The sequence below is a fragment of the Littorina saxatilis genome, linkage group LG8 (assembly GCF_037325665.1).
Source record: "Littorina saxatilis isolate snail1 linkage group LG8, US_GU_Lsax_2.0, whole genome shotgun sequence".
Classification (NCBI taxonomy): domain Eukaryota; kingdom Metazoa; phylum Mollusca; class Gastropoda; order Littorinimorpha; family Littorinidae; genus Littorina; species Littorina saxatilis.
In genome coordinates this window covers 64,723,501-64,740,361 of record NC_090252.1, presented here as the reverse complement: position 1 = coordinate 64,740,361, position 16,861 = coordinate 64,723,501, and the positions used below count along the sequence as shown (strand labels likewise).

The window sequence follows — 16,861 nt, the reverse complement described above, 5'->3', positions numbered from 1 at the left end:
GACTTGGTGATACACACAGAAAGGACGGTCTCATTGACTTGGTGATACACACAGACAGGACGGTATCATTAACTTGGTGATACCCACAGACAGGACGGTACCATTGACTTGGTGATACACACAGACATGACGGTATCATTCACTTGGTGATACTAACAGACAGGACGGTCTCATTGACATGGTGATACACACAGAAAGGACGGTCTCATTGACTTGGTGATACCCACAGACAGGACGGTACCATTAACTTGGTGATACACACAGACAGGACGGTATCATTCACTTGGTGATACACACAGACAGGACGGTATCATTAACTTGGTGATACACACAGAAAGGACGGTCTCATTGACCTGGTGATACACACAGACAGGACGGTACCATTAACTTGGTGATACACACAGACAGGACGGTACCATTGACTTGGTGATACACACAGACAGGACGGTATCATTAACTTGGTGATACACACAGACAGGACGGTTTCATTGACTTGGTGATACACACAGACAGGACGGTACCATTGACTTGGTGATACACACAGACAGGACGGTATGATTAACTTGGTGATACACACAGACAGGACGGTACCATTGACTTGGTGATACACACAGACATGACGGTACCATTGACTTGGTGATACACACAGACAGGACGGTACCATTAACTTGGTGATACACACAGACATTACGGTATCATTAACTTGGTGGTACACACAGACAGGACGGTCTCATTGACTTGGTGATACACAGACAGGACGGTACCATTAACTTGGTGATACACACAGACAGGACGGTATCATTAACTTGGTGATACACACAGACAGGACGGTATCATTGACTTGGTGATACACACAGACAGGACGGTATCATTAACTTGGTGATACACACAGACAGGACGGTATCACTCACTTGGTGATACACACAGACAGGACGGTACCATTAACTTGGTGATACACACAGACAGGACGGTATCATTAACTTGGTGATACACACAGACAAAACGGTATCATTAACTTGGTGATACACACAGACAGGACGGTATCATTGACTTGGTGATACACACAGACAGGACGGTATCATTGACTTGGTGATACACACAGAAAGGACGGTCTCATTGACTTGGTGATACCCACAGACAGGACGGTACCATTAACTTGGTGATACACACAGACAGGACGGTATCATTGACTTGGTGATACACACAGACAGGACGGTATCATTCACTTGGTGATACATACAGACAGGACGGTACCATTGACTTGGTGATACACACAGAAAGGACGGTACCATTAACTTGGTGATACACACAGAAAGGACGGTTTCATTAACTTGGTGATACACACAGACAGGACGGTACCTTTAACTTGGTGATACACACAGACAGGACGGTATCATTGACTTGGTGATACACACAGACAGGACGGTACCATTAACTTGGTGATACACACAGACAGGACGGTACCATTAACTTGGTGATACACACAGACAGGACGGTATCATTAACTTGGTGATACACACAGACAGGACGGTATCATTGACTTGGTGATACACACAGACAGGACGGTATCATTAACTTGGTGTTACACACAGACAGGACGGTATCATTAACTTGGTGATTCACACAGACAGGACGGTACCATTAACTTGGTGATACACACAGACAGGACGGTATCATTAACTTGGTGATACACACAGACAAAACGGTATCATTAACTTGGTGATACACACAGACAGGACGGTATCATTGACTTGGTGATACACACAGAAAGGACGGTCTCATTGGCTTGGTGATACACACAGACAGGACGGTATCATTAACTTGGTGTTACACACAGACAGGACGGTACCATTGACTTGGTGATACACACAGACAGGACGGTATCATTCACTTGGTGATACACACAGACAGGACGGTACCATTGACTTGGTGATACACACAGACAGGACGGTATCATTAACTTGGTGATACACACAGACAGGACGGTATCATTAACTTGGTGATACACACAGACAGGACGGTATCATTGACTTGGTGATACACACAGACAGGACGGTACCATTGACTTGGTGATACACAGACAGGACGGTACCATTAACTTGGTGATACACACAGACAGGACGGTATCATTAACTTGGTGGTACACACAGACAAAACGGTATCATTAACTTGGTGATACACACAGACAGGACGGTATCATTGACTTGGTGATACACACAGACAGGACGGTATCATTAACTTGGTGATACACACAGACAGGACGGTATTATTGACTTGGTGATACACACAGACAGGACGGTATCATTAACTTGGTGATACACACAGACAGGACGGTATCATTAACTTGGTGATACACACAGACAGGACGGTACCATTAACTTGGTGATACACACAGACATTACGGTATCATTAACTTGGTGATACACACTGACCATAAATGCAGATCTATCTCTGGCCGATTCATAGATTCAACCTACAAACTGCGACCTCATCTGTGATCAGATATGTTTCGACAAGCATTAAACGGATGAAATTAACCACATGCAGTTTATTCTTCAGAAAAATGCACACAAAAAATGGGTTGGGTTCGGTGATTTGTACATAAACGTCTTCCTCGCGATAGATTCGCTTATTATTTTGTCTTATGAAGCCGTCATCAACACGAACACCATGATTGCAGAAGCAAACTCTGTACCTACACGACCGAGACACAAGACTGATTATTTCACAGCTGCAATGAGAATAGAGAACAAAGACGTTTTGGGTAAGCTTACTCACGTCAGGTCTTCACTGACAAGCTCGGAACAGACGGAAAATTCCGAACAAAAGTAAATGACGTCAAAGTCTCTTTCGCTTTGCTTGTAACTTTGTCATGACGTATTTTTGTGTGACGCGTTCGGCTGTTCTATCAGGTCAATGGCTGCGTGTTGCCCCGCCGGTGTGAACTCCTCCTACGGCCAAGTCGGTGTTGTGGTTTATTTCGCATTTAGGTCCCAGGTAACATTATGAAGTTTTAATACGATCAATTGGACCTATTATCAAGTTAGTGTATCAACTTTTGAACAAACTGCGCCCAGTAGTTTCCCAGCAATAAGCTGTTAAGTGGAGAAAGACAGACAGACAGACACACAGACACACAATTAAAGTCTGCTGAGCCCCTGTACTAGCGTACTCGGGGAAAATCATGGATACAAATTAAAAGTATAACTCAAAATTTAAAATAAAAATGCATTACTAGAAAACACACACACACAGATAACATGTCCTAATCAAACCATTGAAGAATAGGTGTCTGAACTTACTCAGAGATGAAGAGTTTGACCTTCTGTTGTTACTGCTCAAGAGATTAATACTATACTGCTCATGCATGCTGCCTCGGGTTTCGGCCTGCATGAAGTTCACCAAGCATCCTCTGTGTAAAGGGATGTCTCTTTGTCACGTCTGCAGCTCCACTGGATATGAGGCTTCTTGTACAGTTCCTCTGCAATTTGCTGTTCCAGCACTTTCAGTCATCAATATAGAGTACTCCACCTGCAAAAATGCCAATACCCCTAAGGCCACAAAAACAAATTGTCTGTTTCTGGTCACCCGACCGACCCTAAATTTCGGCGCCGACCCTAAACTTTTTTTTTCCAAACTCCAAGGATCACAAGTTCAATGCACTCCCACCTGTGCTACTGAGGCCCCACCCTTCTACTAAAATTCCCATTTGTCCAAGCTCAAGATGTCAGATGTCTCAAGTCTTCTTTTCTGTTTCATCATAGAAATATCAGACCAGGTAAACAAAGAAAAACATGTCATACTCTTTCAGTCTTTGTCACAGATTTGTAAATGTGTTGAGTGTCTTGTCTCTATGTATAGTGAATCCAGTCTCTTTGCGATATTTTTAAAGTTAGTTTTATTGGTCTACATTTGGGGGTAAAAAAAAAAAGAAGAAAAATCCCTACCTACCTACCCTATTTTTTTTAGCCATGTTACCAGAAACAGACAATTTTTTTTGGCCTAATAATTATGTGTAAAATAATTTCTGATTCATAATTTAGATCTACACCAGAGAGCCGAAATTGTGTGACTGGACAACTGATGGGTAAACCTGATTAAATATAATTACACATTAACATGCTTCCATTTGAAACTTCGAGGTCGTCATCGTGGATTGACGCCCGACCAAAGGTAATTGAAGCCCGACGGAGCGAAGCGATGAAGACCGAGAAGTTTCAAATGGAAGCATGTTAATGTTATTGTAATTCAATCTGACGACGATCTCTTTCCTGCTTTCATGCGGTTGTAAACAGACAGAATTGGTTCTGTTCTGTTCACACACTACTTTTAGTCCACCTACCTGCAAGGGTCAAGTCCCAAGAAATATGTCTCTGTATTCCTATCGTATCACTCTGCTCCTGTTTTGTTTTCTTTCACACACATTTTCCCTTCTTTTTTGACGGGTTTCTGGACAGCAAACTCTAAAACAAATTATTTTCATCACAAAAGCGATCTTTGGAATTGACTGACGTAGTCCGGAAGAATTCATGCATCAACTTACGTCACGTATTCGACGTCATCACTTCGCATACCTTATGGTCTCGGTATTTCGTTGGCCTTCAGATTTCCTACTTGTAAAATGACCCTCAAAGCTAACCGAGACTAGTTGAGGCTGTATCAATGTGCCTCCCGAGCAGGTTGTTAATGGCTTTTTAACGAGTGGTTATCGACAATTATTTCCCCCTCTGCTTCTTTACCTCTGTAAACTTGTAGAGCTAGTTATTTTTCGATAATGACCCAGCAACAAAACAAATAACGAGCCAGCAACAGCCTGAATCCTCGATAGTGCAATGGGTTGAGAAGCTGTTCTGTTTTGGTACTACTTTTGCGACTGAAAAGTTCCGAACGCTCTATACGTACGAAATATACATTAGTCTAGGCCACTTATGATTTCACCTCACAATAATGAACATAGAATTGATTTATATCACAATACATAGTACCAACCAAGAAAAAACACATATGAAAAGTCCCGGTGAGAAACTGGAACAATTAATTTTTTTTCGGGCTTTTTCGATATTTAAAAAAAAAAAAAAGAAATTAGCAATTTCTTGGAAAAAAATGAGAACCCTATCATGCTGCATATCAAATGAAAGGGCTTGAGCTGAATAACAAGAATATTAAGCTAAAATCCATTTCCGCTGATGAAATATTCAGTAAGAACTTTATTTCCCGCGGCAACGGTGATCATACCTGATGACGAAAAGCATCATAACAAAGAAAATCCCTTACATGATGCATAATTCAACCTAGATACCTATCTGACTCCATTTCTACAGTCCTAGTGACTCCTACCTCAAATATTAGTCTCCTCCTCCTCTTCATCCATGGGAAGCATCGTCGATCGAATTGAGGCAACTTATTCCACGGCACTGTCCACAGGCAGTTGTGCAGCTAAGGCCGACCTTCCGGCAACTACAGCGTTGTGAGGAACAGTCAGTAGTGCAACCACATCTGATGATGTTCATTAACTCCTCAGGGGCTGGAGGAATGTCAGTGTGAACAGGAAGCAGCTGTCCCCGCTGAAGCTGAAACCCCCATTCTTCAGGCATGAGCTCCAGACTGGTACCCAAACAAGCCCACTCCTGAACCTGGTAAAAGACCCTGTAGGAGTGGTACTTGGCTGCAGCTGAAGTAGGAGGCAGGACTTTTGGCTGAACTTGCTTAGAGCCGGTGAACACTTTCTCGTGGTACTTTACCAGCCGAAGCTTGTCAAGAGTGTCACCATCATTTCCTTTGTAGATGTCGACTAACAGTTTCTCTCCTGTCTCTGCAATCATCTGGTGATCCGAATTAGTCTGCAGGAAAACCGTGGCACTATTTTCAAACAGTTTGTTCTTGTTTTGCAGTTTCTTCACTGGGACACATTTTCCGACACTGAAAGGCCGAGAAGTTGTGTCACAGCCACTAAATGCATGCGCAAATAAGATATTCTTGCACACATTGGGGCCAAGACGGTTCTGCGTTGATCTGATGTCCCAAAGTCTTGTTGTACTTGCCCTGCTTGAGGAGAAGAACACATCCTTCATGTCTGACTTGACATGAAACAGAAGAAGAATGAGTAGGTCTGTGTCTTCCCCAACAACATGTGTAGTGTATTCTACGGCAGACTGAAGTGCGACCTGAACTATGACACAGTCAGCATCCCCCTGAGCATGCTGCACCGGAATCCCATTCTCCTCAAAGCAATTGCCAACAAGATGAATGAACCGCTGTTTGTTGGTGGTGTTGGAGAGGAACTCCTCCTTCTTCTCTGAGAGCAACATGTCAGGAGTGAACTGCACATCACGGCCAGGCAGGGTGCGTCTTTGAACATGGGCCATGTCTTTGGTCGAAGGGCCCCCAAAATACCCATCAAAGACGACTGTTGCAAGAGGGTATGAGTTCTTCACATACTCAACATACCTCTCAGCCAAGTGCGTGTAGGATGTGCCTCTCAGCCAAGACAGTTGATGAATTAAAGAGCCCCCATCAAGGATGTAGTGAACATCTTTGGTTCTCAACATTTCCTGCTTGCAGCCTTCACTGGCATCCCACAAGTGCTTTGCCAAGAGGTGTTTGCTGGATTCTCGCATGAACCCGCTGTCGTCAAACAAGGATGAGGGCAGGGCTGTCAGTTCATGCTGGAAAATGTCTTGGAGCTTGGACAAGTCGCCACCAGCAACATGAAGAAGGCGCTGGAAAAGCAGCTGTGGATCTTTGCTGACTCCCCTGGTTTTGTCGCTTGTTCACAGATCGCACAGTCCAGGTTCAACGGAATGTTCTGCAACAAGGGGAAAAATGAAATCAATAATGATCAGCAGTATGCTGGACGCTTGACGAATAGATGAGTCGAAACTGAGCGCCTGTTACTCAGATTTTAAATATACACAGTTATATTTACATACAGGGGGGGGGGGGGGGGGGGGGGGGCTCAGTCAGTAGTGCGCAGGATTTGTAATCTGACGACGAGAGTTCGAATCTGCCTAGGGGGATATTTTCCCGGAGTTAACATTTGTGCTGACTCCATTCCCTGAAAGTGGTGGCATAGTGGTCTAGTGGTAATGCACCCAGCTAGAAATTGAGGGGTCATGGGTTCGAATCTTGTTTGGAGCCTATACCTTTCCCCCATCCACTAGACCAGATGTGGTGTGGTCTGGGTGCTAGTCTTTCGGATGAGACGATAAACCGAGGTCCCGTGTGCAACACGCATTCAGCGCACGTAAAAGAACCCACGGCAACAAGAAAATTGTCCCTGGCAAAATTCTGTAGAAAACCCAACCTAATAGGTAAACAAATACACAATGCACACAGGGAAAAACAAGTCGCGTAAGGCGAAAATACAATATTTAGTCAAGTAGCTGTCGAACTCACAGAATGAAACTGAACGCAATGCAACGCAGCAAGACCGTATACTCGTAGCATCGTCAGTCCACCGCGCACGGCAAAGGCAGTGAAATTGACAAGAAGAGCGGGGTAGTACTTGCGCTGAGAAGGATAGCACGCTTTTCTGTACCTCTCTTCGTTTTAACTTTCTGAGCGTGTTTTTAATCCAAACATATCATATCTATATGTTTTTGGAATCAGGAACCGACAAGGAATAAGATGAAGGTGTTTTTAAATTGATTTGGACAATTTGATTTTGATAATAATTTTTATATTTTTAATTTTCAGAGCTCGTTTTTAATCCAAATATAACATATTTATATATTTTTGGAATCAGCAAATGATAAATAATAAGATGTACGTAAATTCGGATCGTTTTATAAAAAAAATAATTTTTTTACAATTTTCAGATTTTTAATGACCAAACTCACTCATTAGTTTTTAAGCCACCAAGCTGAAATGCAATACCAAACCCCGGCCTTCGTCGAAGATTACTTGACCAAAATTTCAACCAATTTGGTTGAAAAATGAGAGCGTGACAGTGCCGCCTCAACTTTCACGAAAAGCCGGATATGACGTCATCAAAGACATTTATTGAAAAAATGAAAAAAACGTATGGGGATTTCATACCCAGGAACTCTCATGTCAAATTTCATAAAGATCGGTCCAGTAGTTTAGTCTGAATCGCTCTACACACACACACACACAGACAGACAGACAGACAGACAGACAGACACACACACACACATACACCACGACCCTCGTCTCGATTCCCCCCTCTACGTTAAAATATTTAGTCAAAACTTGACTAAATATAAAAAGGAGGTGGTGCCGGTGTGACGTTTTCATCTTTCGCCGTGTTGATCTGTATTTCGATTCTCGGCCTCGTTGATCTAGTATAAACTCTACACTGAACAAAAAACCACCCTTCGACAGTACTGATGAGCGACCCTGTGTACCTTACATTAATGGGGCCAAATTTGTCCAACCAATTTGTTTTATTTAACTTAGAAATTTGATTCATCCCAAAATGTTTCCCTTCTTACTCAAGGGACGTGTAACCACTCGGTACACGTTTTCGAAGAAATCGATTTTGGGGGTGAAATCTATTAAATTTCACCACCAATTTTCTTCAAATGCAAGAAACTGACATGCCTTTCGTCCATACATAATTTCACTTCTTAATTTTACTAGGAAACAACATTTCAGTCTTGAGTATCGAGGGGGAAATATATGTACACAGGCGAAAGATGAAATCGACACCGTACTATGGCGACGCGCTATCACTGGGAAGAGCAGCCCGAATTTCACGCAGAGAACTCTGCCGTGACTATAAATATATACCATACCATACCATACCATTTCTTAGATATTAATTTAGATGGGTGTCTGTAACACTAACAGGGCGAGAAAGCGTGTACACATGAGTGTGCTGTGTTCGTCTTTCACTTTCAGTTTCAGAATCACTTTGAACAGTACAGTACGAAGCACGGAAAACTTAGCTTACGGCGTATGCATGTTAGTTTTTCTACCTACTTTGCTTCAATTGTTACTGTAATGCACTATTAATCGTAAAATGTGCTCACTTACCTCTGTTTTGTTCGTCGATGACTCAACAAATGTGCTGCTCGAAGATTCGGCAGCCATCTTTGTTTTGGAGTCGTCTAGTCAAATCAAATCACTACACTGAGCTAATCAACTAGATCTATACAGCAATCAATCGCCAAACGTGTTGTTTAGCCCATACATGGTGTTAGATATCTTCAAAGTGTGAAAGAAGTGGAAACAAAGCCCTATTGTTTGCCAGAAATGGTGTTATGGGACGGAGGATAAAAATACTCAACTCCCGGCTGCACGCGCGTTGCAGTAAAACTATGCGACCGCATTCCGATCTCCGCCGCACAAGAGCGTCCGCTCACCGAGACCATAGATATCCCTTGACAGGATCGCCAACTCTGCGCGCGCGCCAACGCTGGCCCTGTTTCGAACTCCCGTCTGCGGCTGCGAGAGGTTTTGACAGTAACTTTACTTCCGGTGCAGTCTTTCAACACATGGAGAAGAAGGAGAATTTCGAAGGGGAGGTGGAGTTTGTGGCTGAGGTATGTGAAAAGCAAACAAAGCAATACAAAAAGATCATTGCTGATGATTGAAATGAGTCATGTGAATCAACAATTAAGATTGATTGTGGACGGCACGTCATTATTTTTGTTTTTAACACTTGAAACGCGAGAGCATCTGACACACTGGTAAATCCGAAGCTGTGCACGCAAGCTGATCAGCAGATCGTTTTTCTGCAGAATTCTCGCTCACATCGGCCACTATTTTAGCTCAGCGAACCGACAAATTTGCAACAGAACAATTTCTGAATGTTAGAAATTCGGCTGTAGATTTATAGATACCCTTTCTATTCCATGGTTGTTGTTTTTTCAGGGGGAAAGTACCGACATCTCAATCGCTGAAAAGATGACAGCATCACCACAAAAGAAACTCCAAGAATTGCCAAAAGTAAGTAAATATATTGACAGATCTATGTAAAAGACTATGAAAATTTAGAACTGGAACAACAGATATTCAAGAAATAACCGATAAGTGATATATTATAACTGAACCATTGATTGATTTGAATACATGTACATCATGCATGGAAGTTAAAAATGGTGCAGGAACTGAAGTCAGATCAACACATCAAAAAGATCAGTGCAACATATTTGTTTTCTTTCCCCTCCAGCATAATTCTGTTTTGATATATGCTTGATGTCTTCTGTTGTTTTTAAATTCATTGTCACTTCTAAATTGCATGCTTTATTGCAGAACGCTTGTGCATCTATCAAGAATGACAACTACCTTTCACCGGAGCTCAGAGGGCTTGTCGACCAATTCAGTAATTGAAAAGTAAGTTTTTGAGTAAGGCGATATAAAAAAAATCAGCTTGCAAAGTCCCAGTACCTGAAAGATCACTTTCATTCATAGTTTTCAAGCAAAAATACTGCTTCGTTGCACAGAGAGGCTACTGTTTACAAATATTTTAGGTACATGCCTGCCACTACAATATTTCATGTGTTTTTTAGGATCATTGATAGCACATGTCATAGTTGAAAGACATAATAAGGATTCATGAAAGTGGTTTGTCAACACGTTCTATAACGACAAATGGAATACAAAAATTTAATAAGTTCACATCCATTCATGTAAAGTGTAGTTTTTGGTTGTTGTCGTGTGTTGTTGGTTTTGATTGTGTGCATGCATCTACATCTTCAGTTTCACTCTTGGGTTGATTTCTGCTATATTTGTGTGTTGTTTTATTTATAATATTTTATTTTCTGTGTTTTAGGTGCAGATCTGGAAGAGAAACTTCTGCTTCTTCATGACTGCCTAGTTCCCTGAGGCAAGGTTGGGAATGCTGCCAAGGAGAAGGCGTGGGCCAGGTACTACTCTGCTTTTTCAACCCAGCATTCAGGCATTACTGAGTTGACAATATCCCCTGCAGTTTCAGCCTGGATTGCCTTGAACATGTTTATACTGTTGGTGTCTTAAAGGCCTATGAAGAAAAACTAGGGAACCAGTAAGTGCATTAGAAATCAAAGAGGATGAAGAGGACAATGCAAAGTATGTTGGAGGATGTGTTGCCAAAAAGCTAAAACAGAGAGTTTGGTGTCTCCAAAAGAGTGCGTACAGAGATGAGAAATTGCAGTGTTTGGAAGCCATGACTTGCGCACCTGAATCCTACAGTGAAACCACCCCTGACATGACAAGCATGCTGAACAAGGGCAAACTGACATGACAAGCATGCTGAACAAGGGCAAACTGACCTTTGCCAAGCCCAATGTATTGCAGATGTGTCTGTCCATGCAACACAAAGCAGAAATCTTAAACAGAATGAGGCAAAGCGTTGATGATATCAAATAACCAAAGGGAAGTAATTGCTCTTTATTCATACGACATGACTGTGTAATAGAGTAAGCGAGAGTTGTACAAAACCTTTTCTCCTGGCACCTGAGAGAATAACAAGCATTGAAATATACAAGCGACTTTCATCCTCTCGTGCCAGGAGAAAAGGTTGCGTACAACTCTCGCTTAATCTATTACACATGTCGTATGCATAAAGAGCGATTACTTCCCTTTGGTGATTTGATGTCCATGGAACATATTTTCTGGGAAACCTGTGCATCAACACACAGGCAAAAGCAGATGACTTTATTGAACCATGCAGGAACAGTGATGCTGTTCCGGTGTGTTTTTATGACACTTTGTATTCATTTGATCTTTCACAAGCTGTTCAAGAAGACACTTTGCAAAATGTTCTGTTTTTTTTTAAATAAGACTCCACCACAAACTGAAGACAATGATGGACAAAATGAAATGTACATGGAAAGAAAAGACTGAGGAAAAAGCTGAAAACATACAATGTTGGACAAAATGAAATGCACATGGAAAGAAAGGAGTTTGAGGAAAAAGCTGAAAACATACAATGTTGAGAACAATCAGGAAGGATCTCTGTAGTGTGTTGTGTATGATCTTTCTTCATGCAGTACAAACTATCCTATCTGATCAAGTGCATGTACATTGAATTTGAACTTCTTGATTGTTGTCTTAGGTGTCAATTTTTTGTGTTAAAATGTACTTCTCTTCCTATTTGGTTCAGTATTGTATCACATGTATGGCTTGTTCAGTGCCTGTTCTGTATTTTCATGAGTCCATGTAAATTTAAGTCTGCAACATGAAAAATTGAAACATATTCATTTTGCTATGGTTCAAACCTAATTCCTTTATGTACTTGTTCAAAATATAATTTTGACAGCGAGATATTTTGCAAACAGTTTTCATTTCAAAATCAATTGTCAGCCACTTGATAAATGTCTTGCATCGATGCGTCTGATTGTTTTTATGTTGACCACTATGTACACTGGAATTTGCTTTGCTTTCCTAATAGAACATGTTCAGTCGCATACCAGCAACACTTTGTTATAACCTTGAATGGTTGAAAACGACGTTAAACACCAAATAAAGAAAGAAAGAAAGCAACACTTTGTTAACGTTTGAATGGAATTGGAAGTTGTATGAACTCAAATAGAGCATATGTATCTTTGGTCACAGTGACACACACACACACCATACAGTGACAATTAATGCAGGGCCGGACTAGGGCTACCGGGGGGGGGGGGGGGGGGGGGGTATGCAACCCCCCCCCCCTCCCCAACCTAAACATGTACCTCACTTATTTAAAAAAAATGTATTATTGTTTATTTTATGCTGTTTCATGCAAGAAGCGACCATTTTCCTATCTCAGAATATGACCTACCCTTCCCCTGACCCCAACAAGGGGCAGAGGAACATCCCCCTGGACCACCACTGGCAACCCCCCCCCCCCCTCCTCTTTGCTTAGTCCGGCCCTGTAATGTACCAACATTCACTATCTCACTCAGTCTCAATTCGCACAATTTGACACAAGAAAGATTCCTATTCATACACATGCATATATTTAATCAATGAAGTAGATACATTCTCAAACAAAGTTTCAACATGTTGCACCCAAATTAAAGCATAAATTCTTGTGACATTTAATTTAATTAATTAATTAACGGGAATTAATCAATGCTTTAATTTGGGAGTTTAAAATTTGTCGCAATAATTTCTTGGTCAAGTTTATTTACATTCTCTGCTAAAGAGCTTTACAGTCAAATCCAATTTTCCACACCTAACCTATAAAACACAACATTCCAAATGAAAAAAAAAAAAAATCATTCTCTTGGCTCAGAATTGGTGTTGATTAATTGTAACACAAAGCAATTTACTGAAAATGTTACTTGTCACTCACTTCAACACTGTCGCCAAGCCAGTCTAAACTGCAGCACGCTGCTTCAGGAGGGACTTTTTCCTTTACACTTTAAATCCAAACACCATCGGCTGCGTAGAAAAATCACTGAAAATGCTGACTCAAAGTCAAACCTTAACCAAGCTGGCCTCCAGGCTCCAGCACAACAACCTTAACCACCTGGTTCCCCTTGTTCTTCGCGAGGCACCACGACTCGGGAAGCTGCTGTACATCACGACACAGTTCTTCAAAGTTGTAGTTGCAACAACCTCTGGCAATTCTGGTGCGGGACGGAATGTCTGAAAAAAAGCAGAACAATAAACCCTTAGTAAAACTAAATTTCTAGAGAAATAAGTCTAACTGTCTATACAAATAGCTGGATGATAGCTATTAATGGCAGTTGATAGACGTTTGAAGTTGAACGATTTGGTGGAGAATAGGTCGACAAGCTCTCTGAGCTCCGGTGAAAGGCAGTTGAAAGGCAGAAAGAACAAGCGTTCTGCAATAAAGCATGCAATTTAGAAGTGACAATGAATTTAAAAACAACAGAAGACATCAAGCATATAGACTATATCAAAACAGAATTATGCAAGAGGGGAGAGAAAACAAATATATTGCACTGATCTTTTTGATGTGTTGATCTGACTTCAGTTCCTGCACCATTTTTAACTTCCATGCATGATGTACATTCAAATCAATCAATGGTTCAGTTATAATATATCACTTATCGGTTATTTCTTGAATATCTGTTGTTCCAGTTCTAAATTTTCATAGTCTTTTACATAGATCTGTCAATATTTTTACTTACTTTTGGCAATTCTTGGAGTTTCTTTTGTGGTGATGCTGTCATCTTTTCAGCGATTGAGATGTCGGTACTTTCCCCCTGAAAAAACAACAACCATGGAATAGAAAGGGTATCTATAAATCTACAGCCGAATTTCTAACATTCAGAAATTGTTCTGTTGCAAATTTGTCGGTTCGCTGAGCTAAAATAGTGGCCGATGTGAGCGAGAATTCTGCAGAAAAACGATCTGCTGATCAGCTTGCGTGCACAGCTTCGGATTTACCAGTGTGTCAGATGCTCTCGCGTTTCAAGTGTTAAAAACAAAAATAATGACGTGCCGTCCACAATCAATCTTTATTGTTGATTCACATGACTCATTTCAATCATCAGCAATGATCTTTTTATATTGCTTTGCTTGCTTTTCACATACCTCAGCCACAAACTCCACCTCCCCTTCGAAATTCTCCTTCTTCTCCATGTGTTGAAAGACTGCACCGGAAGTAAAGTTACTGTCAAAATCGTCTTTTCCGCTTTCCGCTACTTGGTGAGCGCGCGCAACGAGTTGGCGATCCCGTCAATACACATCTATGCCGAGACGTAGGCCCAACAAAACAGGCAAAAAAACAATACTATCTATCCGAAGATTCCTTGGGACTTTTTACAGCATAAACTAGAGACACTGAGGAGTGTAATACAATTAAAATCAAATCTATGGTCATTATTGTGAGCATCAAGTAAGCAGCAATCATAGGTGCGCTGTACTACATCTCTGGAGCAAACAATACAAACATACCGCATTTAAATTAACAACTACAGGCCTGAACACATGAATCTCCATATAAAATCCATGAGTTAGGTTGTTTTCTGAATCTAGATCTGCCGTGCACAAACCGTTCATCACAAGCAAATTCCCAAGGCGAGTAACTCATACTCAAGAGTAGTTCCCCTTCTTTTAACGCAGTTTCTTCGACAAAACTGCAATCCGACGGTCAGTTTTCAACAATATTTCATTTTGTAAACAGATCTGCCGTCCTCTGACAAAACACAGTAAGTCCATTTTTGTCAAAAATGAAATTTTTATGTCATCATTATGAGCACATCAGTGCGCATTTTGTCAGTAAATTTTAAGTCTCAATGACGTTTAGTTCCTCAGATTTCATAAAGTAAGTCCATTTAAACCGATTTAAGTTCTCAAAAAACAACGGCAGAACACAGCAACTTCCCTTACTGTGTTCTGCCGTTGTTTTTAACAAACCCGAGTTCAAAGAAAACACCAGCAGAACACAGTGATACTGCCGTCAGCGGATTCCTGATTGTGTGTGTGCGTGTGTGCGTGCGTGCGTGCGTGTATGCGTGTGTTGACCAAGGTGTGTTTGTTCTCTCTCTCTCTGTGTCTCTCTCTCTCTGTGTGTCTCTCTCTGTGTGTCTCTCTCTCTCTGTCTCCCTCTCTGTGTGTCTCTCTGTCTCTCTCTCTCTCTCTCTGTCTCTCTCTCTGTCTCTCTGTGTGTGTCTCTCTCTCTCTGTGTCTCTCTCTCTCTCTGTCTCTCTGTGTCTCTCTCTCTCTCTGTGTCTCTCTCTCTCTTTCTCTGTGTCTCTCTCTGTGTGTCTCTCTCTCTGTGTGTGTCTCTCTCTCTGTCTCTCTCTCTCTGTCTCTCTCTCCCTGTGTGTGTGTCTCTCTCTCTCCCTGTCTCTCTCTCTGTCTCCCTCTCTGTGTGTGTCTGTCTCTCTCTCTGTCTCTGTCTCTCCCTCTGTCTCTCTCTGTCTCTCTCTCTGTCTCTCTCTCTCTCTCTCTCTCTGTGTCTCCGACCTCCTTTTTTTGGTTAACTTTTTAACTTTTTAATTCTTAATTTTTAATTATATAATTGTGTGTCTATGCTTCCCAAGGACAGATTGTAAGAAAAGGCGTAGCCTTAAATCTTAATGCTTGATAAATAAAGTTCAATTCAATTCAATTCTCTCTCTCTCTCTCTCTCTCTCTCTCTCTCTCTCTCTCTCTCTCTCTCTCTCTCTCTCTCTCTCTCTCTCTCTCTCTCTCTCTCTCTCTCTCTCTCTCTCTCTCCCTCTGCTTATAGGCCAATTTCCATTTTGTCTGTGTTATCAAAACCACTGGAAAAGCATATCAACAAACACATCCTAACACATTTCAACCAAAACAACTTATTCCATCCTAAACAATCAGGATTTAGAGCTAAGCATTCCTGCCACACTGCCTTAATCTCTCTTGTTGATCAGTGGTTGGACAAAATAAACGATAATGAATTCTGTGGTGCCATTTTCGTAGACTTTGACGTAATTGATCACACATTATTGCTTAGAAAATTCGGTTTGTATGGCGTCGGATATGATACTATCAATCTTGTTAGTTCATTCCTCTCTGACAGACAACAGACAGTTCTTACAAACACTAGAGCATCGAGCATGCAAGCTGTAGATTACGGTGTACCACAAGGATCGGTATTAGGACCTCTGCTCTTCTCAATATATGTTAATGACCTCCCCCTTTATATTCAACATTTATGTGAACTTTTTGCAGATGATACCACAATTCACTCCAGTAACAAAAATTTAACTCGCTTATCAGAATCCCTCCAAGGAAGTCTAAACCAGCTGACAGAATGGACTGACCTAAATCACATGTCTCTTAACCCAAAGAAAACCAAATATATGATAATTACAACTAGACAAAAACGACAGAATTTTACCTCAACTGGTCCCGATTTAATGATTGACGGCAATATAGTGGAAAAAGTCGACCATCACAAAGTTCTAGGTGTCCACATCGATAACAACCTGTCTTGGTCAACTCACATTGAACAACTTAGTAAATTAGTGTCAAAGAAAGTGTACCTCTTATCTAG

At 41.3% G+C, this 16,861-nt stretch overlaps 1 protein-coding gene and 1 long non-coding RNA gene across 3 annotated transcripts in view; one reads left to right on the top strand and one right to left on the bottom strand.

Moving 5' to 3' along the window:
- The window catches only part of LOC138974160 (uncharacterized), a 318,701-nt gene that overhangs the window by 162,245 nt on the left and 139,595 nt on the right, over positions 1 to 16,861 (bottom strand). The gene's annotated exons all lie outside the window — the stretch shown is intronic.
- Positions 9,327 to 12,454, top strand: LOC138974141 (uncharacterized). 2 transcript variants are annotated; one of them, XR_011458331.1, is made up of 4 exons: positions 9,327 to 9,506; positions 9,838 to 9,912; positions 10,219 to 10,299; positions 10,739 to 12,454. It is a non-coding gene; the product is annotated as an uncharacterized lncRNA (long non-coding RNA). The 2 variants fall into 2 exon arrangements; XR_011458330.1 differs by having other exon boundaries at positions 9,327 to 9,912; positions 10,739 to 12,450.